Source organism: Bidens hawaiensis, unplaced genomic scaffold (genome assembly GCF_021521415.1).
Source record: "Bidens hawaiensis isolate Kalapana, Puna unplaced genomic scaffold, B.hawaiensis_p1.1 tig00049060_1, whole genome shotgun sequence".
NCBI lineage: Eukaryota > Viridiplantae > Streptophyta > Magnoliopsida > Asterales > Asteraceae > Bidens > Bidens hawaiensis.
In genome coordinates, this window is record NW_027498778.1 from 118,004 (window position 1) to 132,002 (window position 13,999).

General features: G+C 40.0%; 1 pseudogene across 1 annotated transcript; it reads right to left on the reverse strand.

The window, feature by feature from the left end:
- Positions 1–5,249: 5,249 nt before the first annotated feature.
- LOC143597804 (uncharacterized) lies at positions 5,250–10,685 on the reverse strand (annotated as a pseudogene). Its single transcript, XR_013146998.1, has 17 exons — positions 10,449–10,685; positions 10,115–10,218; positions 9,318–9,437; positions 9,122–9,211; positions 8,923–9,038; positions 8,666–8,765; positions 8,494–8,555; positions 8,361–8,408; positions 8,211–8,288; positions 7,994–8,113; positions 7,730–7,835; positions 7,295–7,458; positions 7,057–7,192; positions 6,769–6,899; positions 5,921–5,983; positions 5,752–5,830; positions 5,250–5,643 (listed from the first exon to the last, which is right to left on the reverse strand). The product of XR_013146998.1 is annotated as an uncharacterized LOC143597804 (transcript).
- Between the last annotated feature and the right edge of the window lie 3,314 nt (positions 10,686–13,999).

Genomic DNA, 13,999 nt, shown 5'->3' on the forward strand with positions numbered 1-13,999 from the left:
CAACACTTCCTTAGCAGCAGCCTCTTCAACGCCCTTCAGCTTACGCTCAGTGCGGTCAAGCATACCCTTCTGGTCCAGGAGCTCTTGGAGTTTCTTGGCATCTTCTAAAGCCAAAGCATCATGAGCCTGCTGAAGCCTCTCTAGTTTGGCTTTAAGCTCCTCATTCTCGGCGCGCAGAGGCTCAGCAATGGCTTCCGCTTTAGTGGCCCTCTCGGTCGCGTTCCGCGCAGTTTCCTTAGCCAACCTAAGCTGTTCGTTAACAGCTTGGGTAGCCTTGTAACGGGCCTCTAGCCGAGCCTGAACTTCAACCTCGAGGGCCTTGAAGGCCTTTTCCTTCTCCGCAGCAATGGCGGCAAGTCTCCTGTTCTCCTCCCGAATAGCCCGCGCCTGAGCCACTTCCTGGCTACGCGCCGCCTTTAACTTGTCGTTTTCACGACAAAGCAACTCGACGCGCGGCTGCATCCGGGCAAGGAGAATCCGAAGCTCATTCGTCAGCCTACCCTCCTGGTAGCTAGACATAGCTTCCCCCAACGCACCACTTGGGGCTGCGTGACGCGCCCACTCGACGCAGTCCACAGCCGTTCGAAGGGTTGTTCCCCGGCGGATGTTCCACCGTGGAACATACACCTCATTGGAATCCGAAACTGCAAAAACAAAAAGCAGTTAGGAAAAGATGATATATATAAAAAAAAAAAGATAATAGGCCAAAATAACCCTACGCACCTGTAGGGTCGACAACAGGCCGGTAGCCGCCAAACCCATCACCCGAACCTAAGGGATATCCATCCAAGAGGTCAGGCAGATGGGAAGGAGGCAGAGATTGGCTAGAAGCCCCAACCCTGAACATACCTGATGAACTGGCCAGGGACGAGGTAGTCGCCGGTGCCGGAGGCACGATTGAAGCCGCCGCGGTAGAGACCATCGGAGGTGAACTCACTGGAGGTGAACTCACAACCGAGGCCGCCGCTGCGGAGGAGCCCGCAGAAAAAATCACCGCCGGCTCAGTGAAGGATGCAGTAAAGATGGCACTGACAGCCGGCGGAGATGACGTCACAATTGGAACAGTTGCCTCAACGGGATGAGCAACTGAACCAACACTGCAAACAGGCGCAGCCGCCTGGGTCATCGCCTCGGGTAGATTGACCAAACCTACCGTCATGGGTCCAGAGATGCTCCTTCCCGCTCCACTCTGGAATGTGGTTGCATCCACGCCTGCATGAAGACAAAATATTAAAAACAATGGCGGAAAGAATTGCGGGTAAGATTAATTTATACTTACGAGTTTTCTTGAGCTTGAAGGTTCTGACAGGCGGGGACGAACCCGATGGAGCCGGCCTCTTCACGCCGGTCACCGTCGTCGTACTGGGCTGCCCGGAGGTGACAGCTGTCTCAACCTCCGGAACAGTGGTCTCACCATCACCAGGGTTCCCCACTGCCTCCTCGCTTTCGGTCTCCGAGTCGGACCGATTTCCCTGATCGGCGGTGGAGGCGACCTTCGCCTTGCCCTTCACACCGGCAGCTTTCTTCTTCCTCACGAAGAAAGGCCCATCTGCGGATCCCTCATCAGAAGATGATAAAATTAGGGAAACTCCAGCAGAGGTTTGAGCATGAAGAGGGCGAGGGTTAAAGAATCCCTTACCTGGCCGCGTGGCGCTCAAAATCTCGTGGCCCGGCGGGTAGACCTCCACGAACCTATCCGCCGTTTGCTCCAGGATGGGCAACTCGTTCTCATTAATAGCACGAGTACCCAGCCGAGCGGGACCACCGCTCTCACGCGGTTGCAGAAGAGATTGCAAGTTGTTTCCCTCTGAAAATAAACAGAAAAACAGTTAGAAGAAAAACCCTAAATCAGCAAAAAGAGATGGAGCATACCATAGGGAATAGAATTCGAACCGTATTCAAGGATGATAGGTACTTGCGGCGTCCCAGAACCGGCATCCTTCCATACCCGGCTCATCCCAAGCATCACCATCCCAGACTCCGCAAAGCGGTAAACCGGAGTCTGGATCCGGGAGATCTTGGTAAACCATTCCGCCTCCTGGTAGTTGGAGGCGTGAAGGTTGGGGAGTGCCCTCCCGTTCTTGAATGTCATCGCAATAGGGACGACACGGGCAAAGATATAGAAGAACTCCTGCTTCCAAGATCGAAGACTGCGCTCGGTAGCACAGATCTTCAAACCCTTGATCCGAGTGATCAAGGTGTACCAGCCCTGGATGCACCTCCAGGAATAGAAGGTCATCAGGCGGTCGACGCGGGGCTCAACGCCCAGAATGTGGCACACCCATTCAAAGTGGCGAACCTTTGCGATCGCCATCGGGTGCACCTCCGTTAAGTGTACACCGAGTTTCTCCAAAACACGGTACACAAACTTCGTCAATGGGAACCTGAGATTCCCATAGATGAAGAATGCAGCATACACCCCTATCTTGCCCTTGGGGGCATCATACACCGTCTGGTGAGGCTCAGGAAACTCAAGGCTCGAAAGGCTCGAGCATGAACTTCTTGACGATGTACTGATAAAGGTCGACGGAAAGAGCACACTCGCACTCGCCAGCAGTACTCTTATCGTCCTTGTCAGACGCGGACATCGGGTTCTCAGGGTATATGTCGGACTCTTCGGCAGTAACCTCAGGATCATGAGTAGAAGACATGTTGAGGATGGAAAGAGGAACGATTTCAGGAGAGTGCTCGACAAAAGTTAGAGTATTCGCCGTAAATCGCTTAGAAGAAGAAGTGAAAGTGTGAGTTGAGATGCATCCTCTTCCCCCTTTATATACCCATCGCAATGAATGCGATGAATTTAATGCGGTGGAGAGGGAAAAGCGAATGTGCAATGAAACTATGACACGTGAAAAGAGCAAGCTGGCAACAGCTGTCGACAGGACGCGTGCCGTAAACTTCGCGCCCACGCGCCCGAAAACTCGCGCCCACGCGCCTGAAAAAGCGTCTGGAATGACCATATACTGTCACGTCGCCATAACTTCCTGCACGTCCTGAAACTGTCAGAAAAACCGTCGGACGACGCTAACGTCCCTTCAACAGTTGGACTGTTCTTATCCTTTCACCAACTCTTCGAATTTCAAAGATTCAAAAAGATTCAAAAATAAGAGGAAATATACCCCCTTACCTTGGTAACCAAGAAACCGTAAGACAAGTGCGGGTACAGTGTCAAGGCGAAACCCTTCACATACTTAGCACCTGCAGGGAATTGAAGCCAAGAATACCTTGGTAACCAAGAAACCGTAAGACAGGTGCGGGTACAGTGTCAAGGCGAAACCCTTCACATACTTAGCACCTGCAGGGAATTGAAGCCAAGAATACATTGGAAGTCAAGTAACTATAAGACGAGTGCGGGTACAGTGTCAAGGCGAAACCCTTCACATACTTAGCACTTGCAGGGAATTAAAACCAAGAAGGATCTTCTGGGCCATGCTTGTGGAAAGGGAAATAACATCCCCGCATAGCGGGAAGGTTGAGAACTAGATTGTTTGAAGCTCCAAGATGGAATTGGTTGTTTAACATAATTGATCACTATGTCTAAAACTACCAAAACCTCGTGGAGAATCTACACAAGTGAAACTCAACGCTCCTGACTTGCGAGGAGGTTACACACCTACCCGCATCATACCCAAAGATCAAGCAGAAAAGTCGGGAATTTCTGCACGTGACATTAGGAAAACCGCGGGAAGAATCCCCACGGAAAACCTTAAAACTAAAAACCCTTTTCAAAACCCCTTGCTTAAGTCCAAAAGTTCACCTCACTTATTAACAATTCATGAGAAGAACATTGGACTGGGGGGACTTGAAGAGGTAGGTCCCAGCAGAGCCCAGTTGGACCCGCAAGACTCACCTTGAAGAGGGACGTCTGCGCAAAGACCAACTGGTTCCGCAGGACCCACCATGCTCAGAGAGATGAAGACCTTACGCGCATACGCCAGCTGTTCCCGCAGGAAAAGCCTCCCAATGGTGAAGTACCCCGCCTGTTCCCGCAGCTGCGGATACAAGCCATCAGCGGAGGCTACCCGCACTAATAGTAAGGCTACACGCACAAGGCACTAACTCTCAATAATTCAGTAATGTCACCTGAAGAAGGAATGAGCAAGGCGGGAATACTCCCGCCCAAATGAGCCAGTCCGTACGCTTCTGGAGGATCTTTTGTACTATACCTGCCAAGGTATGGACAAAATAGACAAGATCTGACCAAAGCAGCCCATGAACCAATCACAGGGTGACAGCTCACTGACAACAGTACGACGAGCAGCACGCTCTAGTACTTAATGTCACTATCAGCCGCTGCCTTCTCACCAACCCTTGTCGTGGCACGTACATAGCCGGCAGTTGGTGGAAAAGGAATAGTACACAGCCGGCCATGTCACTATCAGCCGCTGCCTACCCACCAACCACCAGCATGGCACGTGCGTAGCCCACAGTTGGTAGAAAAGGAATATTATACAGCTGGCTGTACCTGCTTGGAAACCTACCTTCGGCTATAAATACTCCAACACCTTGGAACGGTATGGATATCACATCTTATGATATACTATCTTATACCATCACATATCTTATCTGCTCTAGCTATTTCTCTTAATATACACTTACATTCAGAGCAATCTAGTCTGATTCTCACGCCGGAGGGTGGTCACAAGGAGGTACCCCCCTTCTCAGTGACGAGCTCACGGTGTCTGTTTTGCAGGTCATCAGAAGAATAACCATCTTTGCCGGACCTAACCCTCGTGGGAAACATCTACTTGACCCTAAGATTATCCGTAATATGCCGGGGTAACTTAGTGTTTCTTCAAACACCAACCTAAAAAATATGTCTAGTGTTCTACACACACATATGGATGTCCATTCATTGGTCAACCCAGACATACTGTATCCAAGATTCCAAGTGATTTACATAGTCACCATCTGTTCATCAGTGGTTGCCTATTTGTTGGGTCTGTAATCAGGCTCCTAAGTGAGCTTCTAAAGATTTAATAATATGTTTCATTATCATGTTTTGTTTTGAAAGTTTCTTTAGAGCAAATTATATAAGTCATTTTCCAAAGTTCTTAATTTTTTAATTGAAAAGGTTAAATGGTGATTTAACATCAACTAGTGTTAAAAGATTAAACATGTTTCAAAGTCGCAAACAACTAAAGCTCTAATTCCTCATGGTTAAGGACACAGTCCAAAACATATACATACCACAAGAACAGTTCACAAACCAAAAGGCGTGAAAGCGCCTTTTTACAAGCAAGATTAACACAAGAATCTTCATAAATGTATTTTTCATATGAAGACTAATATTACTTGCACAGCACAGCCCAAGGAATAAACATAAGGGCGAAGTTATCAAACACACTAGAATACCTTACAACATTCACTACTAAATACAGCCAACTTTGGCAATAATTATTCATATCAAACACTCCTCACTAGAAGATGCATTTGCCAATATCTACCAAAATATGGTACAACCTCGGTTTTATAAACATGAGGCCCCCCAAGGCGGTTAGGGTCCTAGAAGCTGAACTTTTGCAAATGTGACTAAAATGTACCTAGGATTTATGGTTTGATTGAGCAGCGTTTGCCACAATTATCGACTCATGGATTGTACTTTCCAGATTGGTAAAATGAATACGAATCGTGGGCAAGTGTCTGCAAGGTAAAACATTTTTAGATGTTAGAATAAAATCCAAAACCGAGAACTCTAATTTTACTAATTTGGTTTATAAAGCCTTGTTGGAAAGTCATGTGATTAAATACCTGCTCCTGTGAGCGGAAATACATGAAAGGTGTATAATGAAGGAAATTTGACACTCGGGAGGTATAAATATCAGCATACCTGCGGTTTAGAAGATTAACTTGTGAATATTATCACAACAAATGAACAATTATTTAAGTTCTTAAATTAGAGGAAAACTGAAATATGTACTTCTCTATTTGTCGCATTAGATGACTCTTGTCCCACAAACCTGCACGTGACAGATATCCCCACCTACCAGCAATTGATCCATCAGTGAAGTTATACAGGTTGAATAATAATAAATATAATATTATGTTTTAGTCTAGCAAAACGAGTGGAGCAGGTCAAGCTGGGCTTGGGTCAAGACAGGTTCTAACCAAAATGGGCTAGGGTAGACACCATTCATTTTAGATTTATAAAAATGGGTTCACCAACCGTATTCGTTTTATGGCGGCCAATAGGCCTGTAAACGAACCGAGCATTCAGTGAAATCTTCGTGAACGTTTGCCAATAAGTTCGTTTATGCTTGTTTATTTAAAAAATTAAAGAACACGAACAATCTTTGTTCATTTAATTAAAAGAACAATCGTTCATTTATTTATGAACACGTCTCATTCGTTCATTTATGTTCATAAATGTTCCTTTATACTCATTTATGTTCGTTTGGTTACGTTCATTTATGTTAGTTTACGTTTGTTTAATTTCATTCTACATATTTTTCTATTTTTTAAAAAATTTTAACGTTCATTACAATTTAGTCCAGATTTATGTAATTAAAATATCACCCAATAGAATTTAATCTCGTTTTACTAATTTTGTAGGCACAACAGATTGAGGTTCACGTTTACTACTAATTGGTGTTAGCTAGATTCAGTTATGTTTGTTCGTTCGTACATGAACCATTAGTTTATGCTGTTAGCCTGTTAATGAACAAACATGAACACATTCACTTTTCTTAATGATCAAACACGAACAAGAAACCCCGTTCATTTAATTGTTCATGTTCGATCATCAATAGTGTTTAGACAATGACTAACCTTTTGCTGAAGTGTTCACCGTCCTCTTCCAACATTGGTGCAATTTTTTCATCCAACCGTTGCATTACAATAAGTAGCCTTTGCACACTCTCGGTGAGCTCTTTATCATCCATATGAGTAGCAGCCATGGTCTATAAAATGAATGGTAAATTCTATAGAACCATAATAATCTGATCAAAAGAATCTATTAATTGTCACTGAAAGTCCATAAATAGTTAATATTCCTCGTCCCTGTAATTTAAAGACAGTAACTATAAAACTGAAAACGAAAAAAATAATAATAATTACTTGAGCGGGACGACCCATGTTTCTTCTTTGCAGAGCCAAACGAAGTTGGTTTAAACAGATCACCAACTACCTCTTTTTGATTCATCAGTTCTACAATCATAGCCCGGTGCTCTCGACCACAAATTAGAGCATTAGACTGCACCACCATAAACAATTTAGCAAACTATTATTCATTTATAAGGACTTGTTAATTGTTACAAATTATTTTTGTCATTATTAATTTATATAGCTTACTTACCTCTTCTTCCAATTCTCGACAAATTAATGCTGTCCGCCAGCGAAGATGTACTTTAGAAACGCTTACATCTGTATAGATATGATCGCCAACATACAATATTTCATCTCCATGAATGCCTAATGAATTTTCAACCATCTGAGCACTTCCACCAGAATACAAGCCCCCTAAAAACAAGAAACGTATAAAGTGATAAATATTATTATAATTAACAAACTAAATGAATATGAATTTGAAATCTTGCCCGTTAATTATAGAAAATACAGAACTTCAAGAATATAAATCAACACTGTTCATAAACAATATATATTTATAATGACGGAAAACATGAATGCCTTATATATAGACTGATGAAACGCGGGAGAAAAAGATTAAAAAAAAGTTAAAATAAAGGTACAAGTTTTGTAATGGCCAGGGGTAATTTGATCATTCACTCACCTGGACTAGCCTTGAAGGTTGGCCACATCAGGCCCTCACTTGTAACCACTTCATATAAAGGGTGTGACATTTGAAAGAATTCAGGTTTCCTAGCCGAGACAATAACCTACATTAAACAAACATGTCTCACAAACTCAAAAAATGTTGTATAATTGATATTATTTTTGGTTAAAACTTAATAGAATTATGTGGCAAAAACACTTTGTAAAGATTTGTGAAATGATTAAAAAAGTCAAAAGGTAGATTGCAGGAAGTTCGACTAACCATCTCAAACAAATCTCGCCAGTTCATATCATTTGGAAGGAATTTATTAAAAGAATGTCGCATCATCTTGTCTGTATAGATGTAATCTGAGTTGGTAATAAGCAGTAACTTTTTACCAGCCTAATGAAATGAAAACATAACACCTTTTAGAACATATTTTATTAAATTTGTTAAAAGCATTTCACCATTAAAACGTGGTATTAAAAATAGAAAATACCTCCTTTTGGTCCAGAAGTGCTAAAGGTAGCTCTGGATCTGGCTCTACAAACAGTTCTGGCTTTGACATTATCTCACTCTGCGCATAATCCATGAAAAAGTTAATGGCTCTGGGTCCCACTAACAAGACCAAAATCAGTTACACGTTTACCTTTAGTTGACCTTCCACGTGAGCCCTAAAAAGGGCCTTACCAACAGCCTGAAACAAAAGAAGCAAATTCAAATATTAGTGGAAGTTAAACGAAATAAAGTTAACCGAAACAAAAAAAAGTATCTTTTCTTGCCTTGTAAAGACCTTTGTAATCAACAGCACCAAGGTCTGGTGAAATAATCCCTTATCAACCATCTGAAATACAACAACCATGTATCACCCAAATACTACATTTCTTTACGGATTCACCACTCAAGAATAATGGGAATTTATATAAAAAGATCTCAGATTGAATAACAAGCTACCTGCATATACGCCACTGCTTCTGAAACAGAGAATAATGTATTGAGAAACTCCCATCTACTTTCTTTCCTCAGGTCCACCAGTTCTCTCCCATAAATCTCACTTTCCATGCACACAAAATTATCAAGTAACATATATGGGATAATATGAACAAAAATTTATAGTATAATTATGACAACCGCATTGAAATTTCTATGCAGATATGATAATCTTTTCAGCTTTATAATAAACTAGATAACGATATGGTTCATGGTCACACCTGACAGCTCAGGTAGGTAGCAGTTTTGTGCCGTGCATAACCCTCTTCACATAGCCAAATCGATCAGCTTTAACTAAGTTTCCTTTCTCTTTATCTATGACAAGTCCTCTAATAACCTGTTAGAACAACGAATCATGAAAATTTATATATAAAATATCATAATCACTAGCTTAGGTCAAGAAATCTATAAGGGAACTACCAATTCGGGGTCAAAAGAAAGCCCATCAACAGGAAAGCCGACTTTTTTTAGATTCTCCATACAATAGTCATAAGCTCGCCCTTCCCACGCCTTCAATTTCAAAATTAAAGTTAGATTTGAAAGAACGTGTTCGACTTCGTTATCGCTTGAACATTAAAGCTATGTTAATATGGTCTCAATATGAAATACCAATTACCATGACATTATAGTGAATTAAAGTGTAATCCATATCATATCCGATTGCACTAATTGACCGGAGATTCAATGTTCGGCTACAAAATATGCCACGTGGAGAATGCCTCGAAGAAGACGGATTCTGCAAATGATTCGTTATATATCACTCGTCAAAAAACCATAAAAAACCTAATTAATGTATCCCATAGTGTTCATAAATCATATGACAACAAAGTGCAAGTGAAACATGCCAAAAATAGAGCATTGAGTATGTTAACAGGTTGCAAAGCCTAATTCAAACAGCATACTATCCATAAATCCATAATTGTTATCATTGAAGGTAACTAGGCGGTAAGCACTTCAATTTAGCATAAGAAAACATGTGAAACCCCAAAAGTTCAATAATGTTACTCGGAACAATACAAAGCAAATGCGTTGTAATTCGTGACTGCTAACATAATTAATACAAGCCCTTGCTTCTTGCGCCTAGGCTCATTTTTCAGGCGAGACTCAATGAATGCGCTTCTAGTTCCTAGGTGAGCACTTCGGCATTGTCTACGATGTAGGAGAGGTCAAAGGAATTACATTAAACATTCTGTTATTCAAGTTTTAAAATTACATTTGAATCTTGACTGTTTTAGACCTTTTAATACTAATTAGATGATATTAAATGCTATATATATTTTTAGTTTTTTTTTTCAGGCCCGCAGGCGAGACCTACGCGCCTTGAGTGCACCTAACGCATTTGATAACTATAGCAAATTAAGTAATTCAGTTACAAAGACGCAAGTAATAAAGAAAATCAGCAACTTCAAAAACCTGTATCCCTAGGTGATGAAGCAAGCCCTCAGCTTCTATTGCTTGAAGCTTAGCAACCTCCTCAATCGGACCTTTCCGTGCAACATCCGCCTGACTGTTAAACTCTGCTTCAACAATCAACAAACAAACCACAGATATTAAACAAATAAAAGAATAAATAAATAAGAATCCAATGCTCCAAACAGATGAAAATTCAAGCATACACACACACACACACACATATATATATATATATATAACGTTTAGAAACTATATAATTAACATTTAACATATAGTGTTGACCTAGGTCAATATTAATTATAGCATAATATATGAAGAAGAGTAGCTAACTTACCGTATTTAAGGTTCAAGTCGCCTTTGGTGCTCTGGCCGAGATAATCAAAATTAAAGTCGTAGGAGTTGGTATTAGCGGAGAACACATCTTCACCGGCGTCAACGGTGCATTGACAGTAATGTCGTCTTCTCTTGGAAAAGGTGAGAGTGGAAGTGGTCGGAGAAGCAGAAACGATGACCGGAAGAAGAGGATTCGTGCCGACGGCGTGGATGAAGGTGATTCCGACCATCGTTCACCGGTTACGGTTAAGTGATTCGGTTTGTGGGATTTTGGTTTGGATCGGATAAGTAAGTAGCTCAAGTTTACTGACACATGACCAGCTGGATCTGTACGGATAAAATGCCAGCCCCGTGTTACTTTTGGCCCATATGTGCATTTGGGCTTCTACAGCTAAAATATTTTATTTCTTGAAATTAAATTATACTAATACTTTTAAGAACTATGACAGTTTACGGTATGGCGAGCTAGAGGTGCACAAAAAACTCAAACTTGGATAGGATCTGATAAAAAAAACCTGATACCGGGTTTTTAATACCCGGATCCACACCCCGACCTTACACGTAGGGTACATATAAGGTATGCATTTCAGTACCAAAACCCATACCTGAAATCCGGCCCGGTTTGTACCCAGTAATACTCGAAAACACGAACCAATTTCATACCCAAATCAAGTTTTACAAATACCCGGAACCGGGTTTCATATACCCGATCAATACCTGATATTACCTGAAAAATACTCGAGAAAATAATCCTAAAATGTGCAACCCCTTAAAAGATCCAATATATATCCGAAAAATACCCGGAATAAAAGCCCCAAAAAACCCAAAAATAGGGTTATTTTTCAATACCCAGAAATAGGTACCGGTTCCAGGTCCTCCATGTGTCCTCTTTCTCCCCTAATGGCACTTGACACCAATTGCTCCGTCACAAGAGTTGAAACCTTATGGCATAACGTATGCAGGATAGAACTCGCGTTTTGACTCGGATTTGAACTAACTACATCCCAAAGGAAGATTAAATTAAAAGGAGAGAACTTTTGGCGGGTAAAAAGGTTCTAGTGTTGATGTTTATGAGATTCCTTTTTGTTGTGGCTTGTGAGCTTCATAAGATAGAAACCTACAACTAGGCCAGTAAAACTTGTACTCGTTACTTGCCTTCAGATCTTGTACTCCGCACGTAGAGAGATGCATTTAAAACTTGATACAGACTACATACGAAGTGATGTATAACAGAAACAAAGTTGTATGAGTCATAGCTATATAACTTAATATGTACTAGAGTAGTGCAAGCTCGTGTTTTACTCCTCTTTTATCTTTCTATAGTATTTCAAAAGAAAGAAACCTACGACTAGGCATATAAACGAACTGAAACAACACAAACAGTGGCATGTTTGTGTTCATTCATTTAACGTTAAACGGACTGTTTATCGGACAAATATTTGTGTTCATATTGGTTCGTTTAAAAAACAAACATGTTTGTGTTAGTTTATGTTCTTTTATTCACGATCTAACAACGATTCACGAACATAAGTGAACATAATTGAGCAAAGATAAGCGAACATAAATGTAGAACGACACATGTGTTCATGTTCGTTCATTTATAAAATGTACGAACATAAACGAACTTCTCGCCTAACAGCAACAGAACATTCGGTTTCATTTATTGGCCTACCTACAACCCTTTGTATGTTGTTTAATTAAGTAATTTTACTGACTTAATTAGTCCACTCAAAGAGCATATGTAAGATAACTAATCGATGGTATGCATAATGGGTCAAAAGTAGAGTCTCAATTTCTAAGTCATGAAAAAGTAGAGTCTCAATTTCTAAGTCATGAAGAGGCATAGCCCGAATAAGTTATTAATTAATAGCAAAGCTCTTAAAAGCGTATATAAAAAGAAAACAAAGATTATATCAGTTCACTTTATTAAAAGCGTAAAGAGATTCAGTATTCATATCGTTTTAGAGCTAAAACCTAACTTATCAAATACTACAAGTGAAGCATGTCTCTGTTTTTAGACATATACATATAGCTCACAACTTAAAAACTCAAATACACATACGTACACACTAAAACTTCTGCGACTTCAATCTAGTTCATAATGTTTGTTGATTAGTTGATTTGTTTACTTTTAAAAAAAGTTAATACCTTGTTTAATTTACTCAAATTAAGATATGTTTACCCAGAACACTAATGCAAAATATTTCAGTTTGTGTCATTATAATTTTAACAACTTAAATATGTACCAAACAACAATTTATACAACATAATGCCAAACACTCAAAAAATGTTAAAATAATTTTGTTACTGTTTTTTTTTTATAACTGGTTTTATTAAAAGTTTCTATTGAAGTTGGCATGTGTTGTGTTCCTAAATCCTACATTCACAGGTCACCGGACTTGGTACATATGGCATAATAAAAATGGCAAAGAAATTTACCTGGTGTTTTGATGGTATTCACCATTGCATTTGCAGATCAAAAAAAAAAAAAAAAAAGAACCTGCGGTTGATCACCGGAAACTTAAAGAATCGGTACAGTAATGGAGGTTGTACCAATCGGATGAGATGGTGCTTATTAGATCATCTTCCAAATGGTACAATATATATAACAGAAACATTGAATTGAATTAAACGCTAATGTGATAATAAAGGTTAATATTGACAGAGTATGGACCACTAGACCAGGCCAAAGTCACTAATATAGTAAAAAGTTAGCAATGGTGAGGAATAATATGTTTAACCAAATATGTGTAAATTGTTAAAAGTGATTGGATGTATCTTAAATCTTTTGTGTCGTTCACATTAAGCTTTTGTGTCGTTCACATTTGTATGATACATTGATATACGACCAGATATATTTACATAGATATAAATTAAATCAATCAATAAAATCAAATTCAAATTGCTAGATCATTAACGAAGAAAAGTTAATGGGGGTGTTTTTTTGGGATGTGTTCGGTTCTACCTTATATTCAAAGGGAAACAAGTGGTAAGTGTTCCATTAATTCATGGAACATGAACAGGTAGATTGATGAAAGGATGTAATCATCTGAAAGTGATTGTTAAAATGAGTTAATAATAGTTCCCTCATGGTTAGATTATGATACATATATGCTTAAAATCCATTGTTGGTAAACTATGTGTATGTAAATTGAGTTACGAGTTCTCAGTTCATGATTGTTATTGATTTGAAATTTGATTTTTATTGATTCATGAAGTTATGATTTAGAAATCCTTGAGAAAATGAGGAAGTTATGCTATCTTCATGATCATTGTATAGGAAACATATTAACCTATGATTAAAGGTAAATCTAGGTAAGAACTTGAATTGCGGTTTTGACAGGCCGGCTCAACGTATTTGGAGACCAAAAACTAACTAAAATGTTTGAGGTTTTTTTCCCATTTTTTTATGCATACAACACTAGAGAGTATTTAAGAATTATGAAATATTGATAATCCGTAGTGACCATGGACATGAGATCTTCCTGCTTAGCTTGTAGCCCATAGTCACTAATTAACAAATGCCTACTTTTATAAATGCATAATACATGG